The sequence below is a fragment of the Rissa tridactyla genome, chromosome 1 (assembly GCF_028500815.1).
Source record: "Rissa tridactyla isolate bRisTri1 chromosome 1, bRisTri1.patW.cur.20221130, whole genome shotgun sequence".
In the NCBI taxonomy this organism is placed as follows: domain Eukaryota; kingdom Metazoa; phylum Chordata; class Aves; order Charadriiformes; family Laridae; genus Rissa; species Rissa tridactyla.
Window position 1 is genome coordinate 23,749,753 of NC_071466.1, and position 18,144 is coordinate 23,767,896.

The following is an 18,144-nucleotide window of genomic DNA, read 5'->3' on the forward strand; positions in this document are numbered from 1 at the left end:
TCCTGAAATGCTTCATGCTACTTTAATAAGGATACATTGTTTCATATAAACATTCTTTCTTTTTTAATTGTGCTAAATTAAAATATAATCAAGTATATGCTATTGTGCATTAAAATCATACGTTTAAATAGCTTTGTATTGTATTAAATTTAATGAAATAAGGATTCTTCAGCATTTCATATATTGCTTAGGTAGCCTTTTTTCAAATGAGCCAAACCTCCTTGTTATGCTTGCATTCTAGTTTTAGTGTCTTTTGGGCAATAGATTTACAAAACCAGATTCTCAGACAGTATCTTTAATAGTAAAACTTTTTATAAATGTGACTTCCTGTCCACTTCTCTTACAGTTTGAGAGAATTTCATTATATACCTCTGCATCATAATAATTTAATTTTCATTAAAGATGGCAACATTAAAGACTAGTAAATCAGACTTCTATAAAAAGAATAAGTCAAATAAGTTACAGTGTTTGCAGCCGTAACTCCTGCCCAAGTATGATGTAAGCCTAGAAAGGAAATTAAAAAATTTTCAACTATTTTTGTAGTGTAGACAACATATCTTAAAATTGTTTGGAGAAAGTTATTTTCCTCATAGAAAACACTGAGGTTTGATGCCAAGAATGAAATGCTGATCTTGATTTACTGCAGCGAATCACCTCAAATGCAAGGAGTTGCAAAAGGTATTTCCAGACAGAGTTTGAACCCAAACAGGCAATTGCATATGTACGTTTATTGTAATCCTCCCAATTGATCAAATTAAGTATTACTCCCTTCATTTGTTTTTATTCTCTCTTTATCTACAAAAAGAGAAAGTTAGTGAAATCTGAAGTGCAATGGTATTATTCTGATCTAGGATAGCTAATGCATGAGTTCATTTTATGCATTTTTCCCCCTATTCTTGTTTTTCCCTTCTTCTAAGAAGGCATGCTATTCAAACATGAGTTCTACTCTCTGGCACAAAGACAGGGAAGAAGAAGAAATTCCCTCCCTTATATCTTTCTGCTTTGCCTGCAGTTAGTGACTCATATGGATACTTCCATCTTTTCCAAAATCACAAATCTTGTTTTTTAAAAGATGTTGAAAGAATGGTTACTAAGTCTTCTGAAATAACTCAGAACTTTTCAGTTTATAGTGCTTTGGCTTTTGTAATTGAGACCAAGCTTGGATTCTAAATTGAACCATTAAGAAGCTACTACTAATTTTAAGTGGGCAACAGACAGCCCTAGGGAGAAGAGCATTTTCTCTGTCATAAATTGTAGAGGTAAATCCAGATTAGAGACTTTTTTTGTTCCCTAATCTCATGGCTAGCTGTGACAAAACCTTTGACTAAGTAACGTAAGGAATTGCTTGTTTTTCATAGTTCTGGTGGCAAGTTGTGAGAATCGGCAAGCATTTCCAGCTTTTACAGAAGAAATAATAAAAAGTTTGAAATCATTAAAATGTTTTTTATTTACATACTAACCAACCATTAAAATCTTAAGTGAAGGAAGTCCTTCCGTGATTACCGTATGTCACTGGTTTTCAGAAGGCTTTTGTTCAGAATTTGTACATTGGTTCTTCAGGTCTCTAATATAAGCTGTCTCAGTTCAGGAGAGTGTATGTGCCTTCCTCAGAGTAGCCTAGGAAGTTATTCTTACAATAGTAGGTAAATGAACTGAAATCTGTTTGAGTTTTACTTAACATCAAATAGGCGGAAAATCTCAGTTTTAAGACTAAGTCAAAAACACGATTCTGCAAGGAAGTATAAGTAATGGTGTGTGAAATATTTTGATAGTTAAGATGTTTAAGACTGCATTACTTGAAGTTAAATAGAGGCAGACCATTAGGTGTATGGGGCAGGTTCTCAATGATCAGAGACTAAGTTCTAATTGTCTGCCTTTCTTATCCTTCTTTCTTTCTACTGTGAAACAGAAAGTCAAATATTAGTGCAGCTAACTCTTATATTACAGATGAAAAGGAAAAGTTTAAATGTCCTGTTTCAATGAATTAATTGTCCTGTGAGGTGTGTGGCAATCTTTTGTTTGCTTAAGAACATTACAATAAGGGCACAAAGGCTCACAGCCCCCTACCTGAGCTAAAGGTTCATGTTAAAGCTGAGACATGGATGAAGTTCTTTCAGCACTAGTAGCAGTTGATTATTACCCAGTTAGCTATAAATCTAAATACTTGCTTTTATCTTCTTTCTTTCTGTAGACATTTTAAAACAGATCTGGTTTAAATATTTACTGACGAAAAAATGAGTTTGTGAATTGCTAGAGGCAAGGTTGAAAGGATTCTATAATGAATAAGTAAAGAGAGTATTAGAGGCCGGGAGAATTGCTATCACCTTTGTGTAAACTTTAAAGGGGACACAATGACTTATGTGTGTTTTTAGGATGTCAGAAAATTAAGTACACAATGATATAGTTATATTTTAATTTGCTTAGTTCAGGTAAATAAACTGTAAATACCAATCCTATATATAGGGTCAGCATCTAAACATTAGATAAGAAATGAAAGCATGTTTTTAAAATTACTATTTGTGTTCACTTTGTAAACTGAAGACATTTTCCTCACCTGAAGACATTTTTTTTCTCAACTGAATTATAGAAAAGGAGTCCTTTGAACTGGGAACTAGGCTGAAAACCCAGTCAATCAGAGATGTAATTTCTGAAATGGAAGGTAGCATAGACTGTCCCAAACTGGTATCTGTTCAGCAGTGAAACAGCAACATAGATACAGTTCAATGATTCTTTTTTCTTGGCACTAATTTAGGCTTGCAGAGTTCACTCTCCTGTCTGCTCAGGCCAGTGTTGTGCTGCCCCAATGATTATGCTTCAACTGTTAATGAAACTCTTCAGTAAGCTAGATAGTGGATCCATCCATGATATTAAAAGAGTTAAAATAATCCCTTCTTAAGGTTATTTTTAAAACTAATGAGTTTGTTAACCCCGAAACACTTGTGGTGGTACAAGTGAAGGAGAGATGTGGGAAAGGCTGGGGTAAGAAGCAGAAGGTTTTCCAAAGATACCATTGCTTTCTTTGAGCAAGCATTATGTTTTCAGATAGTCTGTCTTAGCAAATAAGCAAAAAACATGAGAAACCATACTTTTGGTCATAAGAAGGTGGCAGATGAAAATTAAAGTGATGGAATTATTTTATCAACTTGGCTGTATCAGCAGTTCCTACAAGAGTTTACTGTTGTATTGTTCAGTTCACAATGCAGAACAGCACCAGAGTCACCAGAATCCTTTAGCTTCTAGGCAGGCTTTCTGCTAAGCAGAAGAACCTGTGACATTGAACTTTTTCGAACTGTATTAAAAAAAAAAAAAATAGTTCATCGCACTTCCACACTACTGTTCCTTTCTGGACCAATCTGCAGTCAGTGGTGTTCCCCTGTTATGTGTAAATTCAGTCTAGAATTTGGCTGCACAAACAGTTAAATTGGAATAAATTGTGAGAGTCAAGGAAGAGAGGAAATGAACACCTAGGCTCCAAGAGCATTTTACAGCCAAAACACCACCAAAGGAGCAGCCTTGTCCTTTCTTTTTTCTTTTTCTTTTTTTTTTTTAATTATCTGTACTATTATATTTTTTAAAAAATAAGTTTTTGCACAGTATGTCCACCCAAAGTCATTCTTCCTTCTCCAGGACTACTTCTGCTTGTCTTCATGACACAAAGCAAAGAGCATGGAGAGCTGGGGGGGATAAGGATGGGGGTGGGATACCATTCTGTGTGGAGCTTGGGAAACTAGCCTCTACATGTTCCAGGAAGTAAATGCATTCTTTGCTTCAGTGAAGCAGAAATGTTTTGTTGAATAAGTCACAGTGGTGGAAATGTCTATAGTTTGATTGTAACATCATGTGCCTTTGAAATAAACCTGCAATCAGGTCTAAAATTACTACTTTTTTTTGCCATGAGGCATTTTTTGAGATAGTGATTTCAGTGATAGTGGTTTCAAATATAAAGAATATCTCAAACTAGAAAACATTTTTTACTAAGATGAGGAATAAAAGTACAGACTACAGCTTGTTGGTACAAAATACATATAGCAGATCATAGTGAAAATATTACATTTTCATGTGAGACACCTATATTTTACTTGCTTTAAATTTTGTTTCTTTAAGGAACTTCTACAACACTTTGACTACCTCCACTAAGATTGATCGCAAAGCTCCCTGTACAGTTTTCTTCTGTAGGTTTTTTTTTTGTAGTTTCCTTCTGTATATTTACAGAATTGTTTTTCTGAGAATTATATGCAAGTGTCCTAAACTGCAGCTGAGTCTCACTCTTTAAATCTACAAGGTATATTGTTTCACTAATGAAAGGTGCTATTTAAGGGATAAAATATGGTGGTATTTCCTGGTGTTAAAAGTAGCTAGTACAGGAAAAGTAGGATTTGGTTTAAATCTATTTATTTACATTTACAAGATTAGGATCTGTGATTTTTGTAAACTTTCATGTGAGGGTAATGGATATTTGGGGTATGCAAGGACTAAACTTCAGAACAAAGAAGATAAAACCCTAGAAATTAGTGTGCAGAGGAATATTGTAGGGTGACAAAACACAAGATTAAAAGTAAGGGTGGGGCTGGGAGCTTGCTGGTTACATGTGTATTCTCTAAAATACTTTACCTGGTGGTAAAAGAGAAAAATTACCACTGTCTCATCTTTGCTGGAGTTTTTCACATTATTTCATTAAACATAAATATAGCATTTTAACTGTTTTTGGATTATGTTCAATTCCACATTAGTTCCTCTGTTTACGTAGTGGAATTTTAATTTACTCATATCACTTTCTTCTTTCTGTTTACAGAATTTTGTGATTTAAAAGCTCTCGGAATCTAGATAATGTTTTTCCAGCTATTAAGTTTTTCTGTAATTTTTATTTGGTTGCTTTATACAGTAAACTTTGTATTACTAATGCAAAGCAGCCTTTGAAAGTAGACTGCTTATGTGCATATGAGGCAACTGGCAGCTGAAAATGTATAACGAGTGAAACCATTCTTAGTTATTTGGTTTATTCCAACATATATGTCTATCTTATTTCAGTATTCTTTCCGATTTGGGGTTACCTCACAGCATCTCTCATAATCCCCTTTGCCATGTTGGACACGGTGATAGAAAGCAGCTGGAATATTATATAAACCTTTCATAAAAGTCATAAGGAGTGACAGCCGATTTAGGTATAGCTAATAGCATCCCTAGCTTATAAATATCAGTACTGGTTTATTACAGAGACATTAGCTTTCCATTGTCTCATAACTGAAATGTACACTTTTGTAAAAATGTAATAAGTCAGTATGATATTTTCCATATGTGACCTGATGGTAGAGTAACTTATCTTCAGGAAGTCTGAAATAAATTTGACTAGGTGTTTCAGAGAGATGAGAATTGCTATTCATGTCTTATAAAGTTTTATCACAATTTTATTTCTTTCACTCATCGTAGATCAAAGAGAGTTAACCTAGAAAACCTGAATGTTTTCAGTTCCTTGTCCTTGATAATTGTGATGCTTCTGACCCATTGGGGAATGACTTAGAGTCAAACAGCTTCTTCCTGTTCTGAATGTACTTTACATGTTGGGCTTCCCTCCTAAAACAAAAAGTTGCAAACAAAGAGGGGGCAGATCTTTCCTTCTTTTAATAACAGAGATGTTACAACTAAAATTACTTATAATAGTTCTGAAATGTTACTGTTTAGATTCAGATTCATTGTGTAGTTTAATCATGTTCCAAAACTTTCTCCTTGCCTATCTTTTTTTTTTGCGTATACATTGCCAACTGACTGTCACTAGCTCCTGTTTTCTGTACCTCTCATTTCTGTGCCTGTATCTATGAAAGTACTTCATTATGTAGCTTGTTATTACTAAATAGGTATTACAGTTAGTAGACAGAACTGGTCAGAAGTGTTTCCCCTCATTTCTGTCCACCATCCTCTCTACTCCTGTTCCTCCTCCAAAAACAAAAAACCTGCGGTGTGCTCCAAAATGCAATGGAAAAAACAAAACAAAACATCAAATTTTCTACAGAAGAAAATTTAGCTTAAAAGTATTGAAATGACATTGCAAGGAGGTGCTACTCCCAAACCCAACAGAATTTCTTTGTAGCCAGCCAGACACTTTACCAAGGAATCAAAATTTGGAAACCAAAACTCTCAGGGCTTCTAGTCAGTCTGAACGGTTAGACTTCGGTCCGCTTTCTTGCACTGTCCTTAAATGTTTTGTTCCATGCAGTTTACTTTTTACAGAAGAAAATTTGTTCTATCAGAAAGACTTACAATCGCATGTAATATAGCTTAGTGCTGCAAAACTGTAGGTGTGAGGGCTGTTCTAATGAATTGATTTGCTTACTAGTAACTTCTGTAGAACAGAAGTACTCAGTGTAGCATGTGTGCTCTGTTATGAAAGATTTATTGTTTGAGTCTATAGTAAAAGGATAGTAACCTGAACAACTTTAGCAATTCTAATGAGTCTTAGAAATTTCCTGATCTTCATTGAAGCTGTTATTGATTACACGTATGTTGCCATAATTAAGGCTATGTGAGACGGATTGTGAAACTTTCTTCTGGATCAAAATGTAGATAGAAAGTTCCACGGGGAAAAGGTTTTTGTATGTGAAATCTGTCTGTTAAAGGTGTTACTTAATGGAAGAAGGAAGCCCAAACTGATACACCAATAGTGCAAACCATCCATCTTTCAGTAAATAAACAATATTGTAACCTCACTTTGTCCTGGCAAAAGTAAAGGTTAAGTTTTTTTTATGTGGGTCTGAAAATAATACTCTTTCCTTTGATTCAAGGGCAGTCATATGTATACATTTTATGCAAAATGCTGTTGATGCTAGTAAGTGATAAATAAGGTGGTAGAATACTCATTTTATCTCAACATGCCAATTAAGACATTTGTACTTTTTAAGGATTCACAGTTTACTGTCTCTCTGATGGTAGAGACTCATGAATATCACTACTTCTGTTGCTAGCTGACGAATGAAGGAATGCTGTAGCTCTTCCAACAGAGCAAAAATACCAAACCAAAACAACCCTTTCTAGTTCTTTCCTGCTGTTACTTTGTGCAAGCTTGTGATGTAACGTAGGTGGGATGCTGCCATAAAGTTTCTTCTCAGAATTTGTGGGGTTGTGTCCCACCCTTGTGCTGGTTGACCCTCACAGCTGTGCCTGAGGCTGTAAAAGGCTATCAATAGGAAGTGCTTTCTTGCTAACTGTCAAACGTTTCCTGCCATTCTGCACCGGTATCATTTAAGTTCTGGATTTATCTGGATTGAGCTGAATTGGGTTTGTTGACTGAATGCTGATCAGAGTGTTTGGTGATTATCATTGAGCATGTGGATCATTTCTTTAATGCCTGCATCATACTAGTCTCTGGATCTGCGAAAGAATTTTCCTTCCTGGCAATTTAGCATTCTCTGGGGGGGAAAACTCCTTTTCCCTTCCTGGCCACTGAAGGCCAGGTTTCTGAGAACAGGGAATTTGTCTTTAATTGTTCTTAACTATGATGTGTTTGAAACATAAGGGATGTTGCCAGTCCCCCATAGGTGTGACAGTTGTCATTTCTGGCTGCTAAAAATAATTTCAGAATTGTAAATTATCTCTTTTAATTCCTTTTGACCCTGATAACTAATTTCTGTCCATGCTGACAGAGTAACAGAGACCTCAGACAAGGAATTTTCTGATTTTATAAAAACAAGTGACCTAGTAGTGAATAGGGAGCTATACTAATGCACTCAGTGAGAAGGTTGTAGCATAAGCTCCTACTGCACTCTTCAACAACATAAAATCTACTTAAAGGAAAATAATGTAAAACAAATGGTAATTTCTAAGCCTCCTGAAGGTGTTCGTTTATTATGATTGTGGAGGGGAACAGGAAAATTGGAATAAAAGAAGCTTTACTCCCTAAAAAAATAATATAAAATACAGAAGATTATGATTAACCGTCCCTACTATAGAAAGCTGTTAGCAATATAATTATTAAATTATTTTCAGAGTACGCAGATGTAATGTAAATGGCTTCCATCATACAATGGAAATCAGAGAATAAATTACAAATGGAAATGTTGTTTTTAAACATTATTTTTTATAATCCCTGAAAACTTAATACCTAAAATATGTATGATCATAATCCAGTAAAGTTTTAAGCAGGTAGTATGAAGTTTAAGTGATATTTGACAAAGGTCAATTGCACTGAAAGGCATTGGCTTTCTGGTTTCAGCATGAGAATTGCACTACTTATGTGCAGTCCACTTTTATATACTAAAGCATGTATTAACATATTTCATAAAAAGCACAAAATACCAGCATAAATCTCTTCAAAAATACATTCCTCATTGCTTACTATAATATGATGAAAAATGTATAGCTTGAGAGGGAAATGTCAATTTATGATTTTAGAATAAATTGAATTAAATTTCATTTATTTAATGGATTCACATCATGATCTCATGCAGCTGTCAGTAGGACTTCACATAAGTGGTGCCCATCTGGCATTCAGATGGTTATATTGAATCAGTACACAGTAACGTATAGGGCAGATTTCGTATCTTTGTTCTAACTCACAGCTGGCAACCCTATCTGCTAATCCCAGTGAAAGCTTCAGTTTGAAATACAAAACTACTTTTGAACTTGCATATCCTTCCCCACAGATGTCTGGAGCCTTGGTGATGTGTTTCTTTTATGATTCCTTTTAAATCAGGGAGTGAATTGTTGCATTAAGAGTGAAGTTAGGAGTTTATTGCCTGAAAATGCAATGAATCCTTAGATAACCATTTAAGAGCATGTTTTATATAACAAAAAAAAGCTGAGAGTGACCAAAATACTTAGTTTTGCATGTTTTTGCTTTGTTACTAGGTTAGTTTTTCACTTTGTTATTAGGTTAAAAAATTCCTTAGTCTATAGAATGATGAAGTTTGCAACTGCAGTATTTACTTCTAGTTCGTTCATCTAAAGTATGAACTAGCAGTTTGCAGGCATATTTAGTTTTGTTTCTTGACACTGTTAAGTACAGTTAGAAAATGAAATTCTCATCTTAACTGCAGAGTATGAGAATTTCAATATGTTTTTTCAAACCAGTTTACCCTACTTTTGTTTCTAGTAGTAACTTGTGCAACCTTTCATCTTATGAGTCAATCCTATAATTAGTATCCTTCTTTGCCAGAGGCATACTGCATGTTTGTTTTAGGTACAGAATGTCTGCAAGAAATTTAACTTAATCATTACTTTTTAATGTAAGAGCTGGTTAGCTCAATTACACTAGATTAAAGTGAATTTGAAGTTCCTGAGTTACAGAGAAGGGGCTAATCTTGACCTGTACTGCATAAGTACTATTTCCTATGGCTTTTTTGTTTTGGTTTTTTTTTTTTCTTCTTATGTGCACTTACTAATGTGGCTACCCCTTTAGCCCAATCTTGCAGTGGCTATAAGCAATTATCTGTTTGTTGTATGGAGTGGGTTTACAACGTTGTTATTTAACTTGCCCATTAGGTTGATCAAAACTATTCCAGTATTGCATACATTGCAGTAAAGCTGCAAAACATTTTTTCAGTTAATTTTTACTTTATTGTGTTCAGTGGTAACCTGAAAAAAATAAGTAGTTACAGCTTCTCAGTAACTTCATTAAGATTTCTTTTTTTTTTAGACAATTTCTACTTACAGAAGCATTAGACTATTTTAAATACATGAATTTAATAACATGCTTTTAAGGTATGTTCAGACTGAAAATGCTAGTTTAAATTTATCTCTTACAATGACCCATCTAATTCTGGAAATGGTTGCATTAGCACCACTTCAACAAAACTGAGTTTTGGTGCCTACTGTATAAATATATAATGACTGTTATGGATTTTGCGTACAGAAAGTCCAAGTTGCAACTGACCTGCGAGTATAAAATACTGCTAAACAAACACATGATAGTGGTTGGGTTTTTTTACTCTGCTTTGTACTGGTGGATGCTATTGGCTCTGTTGCCTGGCTACAAAATGCTTAGGCTGCATTTCTCTTAAATTCTTGAACCAAAACAAAAAACAAAACAGCAGAAAATGGGGAATCCATGTAGATTGAAACTTAACATATTGCCAACTCTCTATGAATAAGAAAATAATTGAAAAGCAAAAGAACACTGAAATATTTCTGCAGAGGAATGGAATTACCTGGAAGACTGGAATGTATTGGAAACAGGATAAAATGCAGTAGCCTTAAAACAAGAGTCATGCGCTAAGGGCCTCAGCGATTCATTATAAAATAACACCTCATGAGCTGGAAACAACCTAATAGAGGAAAGACCTAACAGCCCTACTGATCACTTGGGTCATTCCAGTTGTTGCTCTCTACTTTGCTCCCCTCTAATTTTTTGGTGATAGGCTTCACATGTTCTCACTCTTGCTGGTTCACTTGTGCTAAAGCAGTGTGCTGACAACCTCCTTTTTTACAAAGATCGAAGAGCGATCTTGCGTGTTATTCTGGACAATGACACGTACCTTTGAGGTATAGGCTGTGACTGTTTCTTAAAAAGATTAGCTGTTTGTTACAGCTTTCTTAAATAAAGGGCTGCATCCACCAGTTTTAATAATGTTTCATTTAAGTGCATTTAAGTGGTATAACTGTATGTGCATACTAGTGAATGTACGTATACTTGTAGTTACCATAGCTATATGTGGAAATTTAGGATGGAATTAATGCACCCTAATTTAGGCACATAAAAGTTAATGTGTAACACTGAAATTGTCAGCCCAAACTCACAGTGTTAATCAGCAGAGAGAATTGGGTACCTCAAGAGTTCAGGCAAGCCAGATAAGGTAAGCATCAATAACTAACACTAGACAGTCTTTTAAGACATTTCAGATTAATTACTTCTCTAGAGATTTTTATTTCTGCCTCTGTTTTAGAAAGAGAGCCCAAGGTGAGTAGCTCCGACTTCATCTTTAGACCTTTAGGCTTCTGAAGTTAGAGTTTCATCTAGTTGCCAGTATCAGGTTAAATGAAAACTGAAAATTCAATATTGAATGACTGTGTGTCTTAAAAGCTGATCTTCCTCTTACTTTTTTTAAGGAGGGAAATGGAGTTTTTAGACTATAGGTTATTTTTATGTTTTTTTACTCCCACTGAGTAAATAAAAACATAAGTAATAAATAAATAAAAGAAAGTTTTCTTATTCTTTGATGAAATGTTTCTTACAAACCAAAGCCCCCATTCTAAGAAAACTTGCCAAAGTTAGAATGTGCCAGAATTGAGGCTTGCAACCATAATTAGATTCCTTCGTATATAGTCACTCTGATACAGGTTTTATTTACATTGTTGCATATGCTGTTTCCCACTGGACCTTTGTTCATCTAAAGCACAGGGTAGGCAAAACCTGTAATTCTATGTCTGGCCTTATTTGCCACCCACTCTTTTATATTCTGTACAGAATGCGAGTTACTAATTCCTGCTGGGCTTTTCTGTGGTTCTGTCACTGTAAAGCAGTTGTTACAAATTTTGCAGTTGTTATTGACTTTTATCTTTACAACAGAAGTGATGTAAAACGTATAGTGACTGTTACACAGTTAATGAACTGAAACAGAATCCAAGTCAAAATAGTCAAAGGCATCCAAATCCCTGCATTCTTACTTGACAAACCCGGAGTAGGATGCCTCCTTCTTGACTGTGGAAATCTGTAATGGCTACATCTCTAAGCTGCTGACTTTAGGCTCACTCTGTATTTGGTGGAGAGAAATCATCAAAGGAGCTGTTTAAAACACATCAGGTTAATTGCACCCTAAAAGAGCGTTTCTCCGCCCCACCGCCACTGTGTAGAGAAACTTCAGGTGAGTCCCACAGAAGCAGATGTTTGCGTTGGTCAGATAGATCTCGCCAATAGAGCTTGACTTTTCAAAGATAACCTCTCAGAGCGTTTTCTGTATTCTATGACTAATTCCTATTGACTTCTGTTAAAGAGGGGAGATGTTATGTTTCAGATTAGGTAATATAACAAAGCAAAGATCTTGTATGCAGCAGCCTTTTGTTCTCTGTGACTTGACTTTATCCCCAAAGCTTTAAGTGGTGAATTAAAAACTACTTTTTATAAGCTATTATTATTTCTGACTTCAAAGCTACGGCTTTTTCGTCTGTACTGAAGTTTTTATGTGCGTGCTTACTATTGCACAGTAGGTAACTTTCTTTGCAGTAAATCTGGACATTTACTTTCATATTTGCAGTATTACAGTAAGCTGGTGATAAATGTTCAGCTTTCAAAGGTGTTAAGGCTGTATGTTATGACATTATGAAAATTTATGTTTAATCCCATGTATTTCAGAATACTTACCCAAAGAAGCATTTTTTTAAAAGATGCTGAGGTTGCAAAGTTGAACATTTAAAAAGTTAGAAAATACTAGTAGGGTTGGTTATGCAACTCCTAGCTTCCACTTTAATTCAAAATCATAATTCAGCCCAGTTGTGTGTAAGTATTATGAAACAGTCTTAATTACATAAACACACTCTGTGTTTTCCATCGTACAGACATATTTACCCCCAATAAGTGAAAATGGCTAGCGGTTATGTTTTTAAAAAATAAAAAACCAACCCCACCCTACCCCCACTCTCCCCCCTCACAAAAAAAATAAAAAAACAACAACCCTACATTCAGAATTAGTTCCTTGCCTGGAGAATTTAACCTATGTCAATGATCTTTTAACATAATTATAAATAGGAAAAAAAAAAAAAAAAAAACAAACCTGGTGGGCAACCCGAAGTATGATTTACTTAGTTTTGTTCATTCCACAAATGTATTTCACATGACTGTTGGCTACACAAAGAGGGGTCCTTACTACCTCTGCTGAAGATCTACCACGCGGCAAATTCAACTGGAGAGATTCAATACGCTTTTACCCTGCTCAGTTTATAGCCTAGTGGCTAAAATAGTCTCCATGGAGGTGGCAGAGGAGGCAGCTTGGCCAATTCAAGAACTTCCTTTTTCAGCAAAATAAGTAAATAATCCTGCAAATAATTTGATATACAAGTATAGTAGGTCTTATCATATCACTCATTTATAGAAAGTTTTTGTTTGAATATCTAATCTCTACTGTCTAAAGCTATAAAAACTTTGTGACTGAAAATTACCACAGTGTACCCTGTGATTCTGATGACAAAACAGGTATCCAGTCTGCAGACAGAAGTGAGGTAGCTGAGTACTGTTGTTACCTTTACAAACCATTTTAAAGCAAGGAAAAACTGTAACTCTTGCAGGTGTCCTGCATAGACTATTAGTGATGTTTATCAAAGTTTGTATTAACAAATTTAAGATACAGGCTTACAATCGTCATGCAAGCTTTTGCTCTGCTCCCTGGGTTTTGCCACAGCTGAACCAGGACTAAGAGGGAAAACAAATGAGGTAGAAAGTGCAGCGTTAGAAATTACTTTTCACTGTGTCAGAAGGAGACAAGAAGTCTTTTGTGACTTATTTACAATTTACTTCTTGCTTTACTGGGATACACACAAATATATTTAATTGTGTGTTAATTTCAGTGATTGTGGGTTTAGATCATAGATTGAATCACAGAATACCAGTAAATATACAATGAGATTCTAAAGGGTATAGGATCTTCCTCTCCTCTTTCACAAAACGTGTAATGGCTGTAGTTACCCACTTGAAAATGGTGTGGATTTAGGCAATAAAATTCTTCTTCTGCTGGTGTGGGCAATGCCTTGTATAAGCATTTTGGAACTGAGAGTGATAGAGTTGTGTCTACAAGCAATAACTGTCATAAAAAGACTTAATTGACTTAAGTACTGCACCAAGTTGTTTTTATTCTATAACTGGGTAGTCCTAAAGATTAAGAGGGACTGCACATAGAGAATACAAAACAGATCCTTTCTACTTTCATCTTCTGTTGAAGAGACAGAGCAACTTTCATAGCTCGGGTAGGATGCGTGCATTCTGTAGTTGGATTTGAACAAGAGAATATCCTGAAATATTGCATTCTTCTTCCCAAAACACATCTGGAAAAGAATTTGGTTAAAAATACAAGTTAGAAGTGAAGCAGGGAATAGGTTTTCTTCTGTACCTAGTGATCTCCTATGTTCTGACACAAATGTTATTTGATACTGATTCAACACATGAGAAGACCTGGGAAAGAAATTGCATTTTCTGCAAAATAGATGTTAGACACCCTCAACTGTCAGAGGTGCAAAGTGAGCTGCTAGAAGCAAAAGTCAGAAAGGTAATTGCTGACAATATCACAATCATATTAGCAGCAATATATACTTTGTGTTACCAGATCATGCTAAGTATTTCCAATTTATGGAGGAGAGACATACTGTCTTTTCACATTGATAAGCAATTATGTTGGGGGGGTGCGTGGGGGAGAATATGTAGTTAAGCAGTGACACAGATTTTTATCCCACTTCCTCTGATTTTTTTGCTTGCTCTCAGGTTTCTTTCAGGTTATTGGAGGGTACCAGTGATTTGAGGCTTTATTCTCATGTAGTATTTTTAAAAGGCTAGACGGTTCTCAAAGGTGAAAAGTTCTGTGTATGAAACAATGTTACTTTTGAGCCCATACATCAGTTCAGTTTAGATGACTATGGTAGTACCAAGAATTAATATCTCTTAATTACTAAAAGAAAAATGTTGGCTATGCTTTACAGATAACGGTGTGTATCTAGTACTGTGGAGTTCATATATATTTTAAACTCACATACACAGTGTATTTGTTCTACCATTTTAAGCATAAAAGGCGGTCAGCGGTTGTGAAAACACGCAATGCAAGAGAAATGGTCTTGGAAATGAATAAATCAAATTCCAGAGATTTTAATTTATAAGCACATTTCTCAGCATTTCCAAACAATGGATAAATGCTTGAATAGTCATTTTCTCCCCTAGGGCTTTTTGGTACATTTATTTAAAAAATAACAAACTCAACAAAATAGTTAAAAAAAAAAAAAAAGTTATAGGGTATAACTTGGAAAATAAAGGCTTTAAAGTCAGCACTTGGAGTACATTTGAAAAATGTGGTTTGACATGATGAGCTTTTGGGTGTAGGCCATGCACACAAATGGCTGTCCTTTAACAGATGTTGGGAGACTCTCTCTCCAATGTTTACCACAGTCTCCAGCAGTAATGTGTAATAAAGTTTCTTACCTCCCACTTGAAAGATCAGGAAAAGGGAGGCAATCTGCTGCTTCGTAAGGACTCAGAAATATACTCAGGACAACTTACTTTCCACTGATATTAATGCTCAGTAGTATATATTACCCATGTATTTTTTTATATATACGTATATGATACATGTGGTATGTGAATTATATACACACACAGTGTTTATACATAATACATTATTTTGCTTATTGGGGACTAGGTAGATTTTTAACTGAACATAAGCATATTTTAAACTTTTTTCAAAACAAAGGAGTTTCAAGATAAGTCACATTGCCCTGCATTTTCCATAGATCAAGAGCGCGCACACAGGTAGCCAATGCAGTTCAGCTGAGAGGCAGTGACTCGTTAAATTATCATAACTTGAGGGTATGTCTGAGCCCTTGGTTCTTGTCAAATTAAGGTTGATACGACTAACTTGGGCCAATCCATGTAAAGGTAACGGGCAAAGACTTTTTATAATAGGCAAATGGTTGTTTCCCCTCTCTTGACCAGAAATACCCATATTCCAGGAATTAACAACATTTTAATTTACTTTTGTATCTTATTTTCAATCCTGATCGTAAAAGTGTTACCATGTGTACTTCACTAAGTGACGTTTTCATTATTGAGTAAGCCCTCTTTGGGTTACCATTGACTTGACATGCTAAGAAAGAAAACCCAAACATAATATTCCACATTTTTTCTTCTTCAACTTTTATAAGTAATATTATTATATTATTATTTATTATAACCGTGGAAGAAACATAAAACATTGCAAGTTCTGTTTTCACATGGTTAATCTACCACTGAAAGCTTTCTTTTAGGCATGCTGATTCCAGTAGTGACTGTAACTAATCATAGTTCTGAAAAAAAATCTGAGAAAATAAACATGAAATAAGTGAAGTCTTTTTACATTTTGTCCTTTCTCTGGTTGTTTTGTATAATAGGCTGAAAATTCAACTATTCTGTTTATTGGCAGAAGTTGGAGTGATACAGCTGGGATTCATATGTTCCATATTAGTTGAGTTACTGCTATTTAACCATCTTGGATTAACAGAAAATTCACTTGCTTTTAAGAACCACACCTTTGCATATACTAACATTACGATGTACTATTGGTTAATTAAGGGAAGAATGTGTGTTTAGGCTTACTGCTCAAAATTATGCAGGAGACAGCTCGGTATTTTGGGTACTACTTCTTCACCACTAGCCCATTTCCAGAATATGTTGGAACTAAGACTTAGAAAAAGAAATCTATTTCTTAAATAAAACATATTTTCTGTTTTATTTTGTGATGCATAATAGGCGCATATTTTCCAGAATCATACAACAGTGTGCATCTCCTCCCTCCTTTCTTAATGTGTCATGTCCAATTTACAGAGTGTTTAATTACACATCTAAATTTAATCATGTAGTCATGTAATAGACGTAAGAACAAGTTTAAAGTTTAAAATGCAGCTCCTTGCTTTACTGAAATGGGACCATTAAGTCTGTGAGCCTGAAAAGAAAGAGAGAGTTTATGAAAATGCATACATATCTGAGTAACACTGAAAGCAAAGTTCAGCAATGCCCAACGGGCCGCTTCTACAATAGCAATCCACTTCTGAAATGTTGGGCTCTGCAGGGAAGATCACTATCATTATAATTAGAGCTACACTACAATGGACTGCTCACAGTAGCTATTCCAAAAAGTTCTTTGAAGGTGAAGATGAGTGGTAGGCATTCTCAGGAACAGAAAATTGCTTTCTCGGGTTAAAAAAAAAAAATCAACCAAATAAAATGAATCTTAAATAACTAGGTGGCTAAAATAAATTTAAACTTTTGCCATCCCTATCTAAAATAAAATGGCTGTATTTCCAGTTTGGATATTGCTGATGGACACTAAAGAAATATGTATCATTTATAATTTCCCAGAATATGTAATATGTAATTATACTTGCAAAGAGATATATTTTGTGAGCAAATGAAGAGAGACAGAAATACAGCAGCTCCACCTCCAGTGCTCTTGTTCTATTTTTACTTTCAGAATTAACAATTCCTTTTTCTAATAATTATAAAGACCTAATTTCTAAGAACTGTTTAGTGCTTTTAGGTAGGTACATTTATACAAGTAGGTACATTGATATGAAAAATATTTTAAGCCATTCTGATCAGTTTTTTATTGTGTTGTTTTTACATACTTGTCCAGGCCGTCTTTAACCTTCTAAAGACTAGATCAGGCAGTTGACTAAAATTGAAAATCTGATATCAAAGCACAGTCCTTGATTTTCATGACAAAGACAGTACACATTGCTGTATAGACAACTTTTTTTTTTTTTTAATATAGTTTTACGCCTTCTCACAGAATTATATCCTGGAACTTTAAATACCATGCAGACATTTCTGCAGTCTGTTAAAACTATAAACTTAAAACTATAGCTGTGAGAATCCTAGAAACTGAGTGAAAAGTTTTCTCTGTGGAAGATTGCAATGCTCCTGCCAAGAGCATTCAAGTTATGACAAAAAGATTATGACAGTGGTTGGTTTTTCTTTTAAATAACAATGAAGATCTGGGAAAGAGGTCATAGAACTTAGCTCTTTGAGTAATAGGAATCATAGAAGAACATAAAGAGAAAGACAGTTAATAATTATTTGAGAGGAAAAGTACCTGAGACCCTGAATTGAAATTTTGTTCTGTTATCTGGAACACAAATAACATATAGACCATCTGCTATGATAATGAAAATGATAACATTTCAGTACAAGGACAGAGTTTCAAAATGTGTTTCTAGTTCATCTAGTTCAGCCTCTATATTGACTCGAGTTTTGAGATATTTTAATAACTCGGAATCACAGAATGGTTGAGGTAGAAAGGGACCTGTGGAGATCATCTGGTTCAACCCCTCTGCTCAAGCAGGGCCACCTAGAGCTAGTTGCCCAGATCCATGTCCAGATGGCTTGTAAGCATCTCCAAGGAGGGAGACTCCACAACGACTCTGGTCGACCTGTGCCAGCGCTCAGTCACCCTCACAGTTAAAAAAGCATTTCGCAATATTCAGAGGGAACTG

The 18,144-nt window shown here is 35.0% G+C and overlaps 1 protein-coding gene across 4 annotated transcripts in view; it reads left to right on the plus strand.

Annotated features, from left to right (window-relative positions):
• Positions 1-18,144, plus strand: part of TNFRSF19 (TNF receptor superfamily member 19) — a 59,520-nt gene that overhangs the window by 28,912 nt on the left and 12,464 nt on the right. The window lies entirely within an intron of this gene.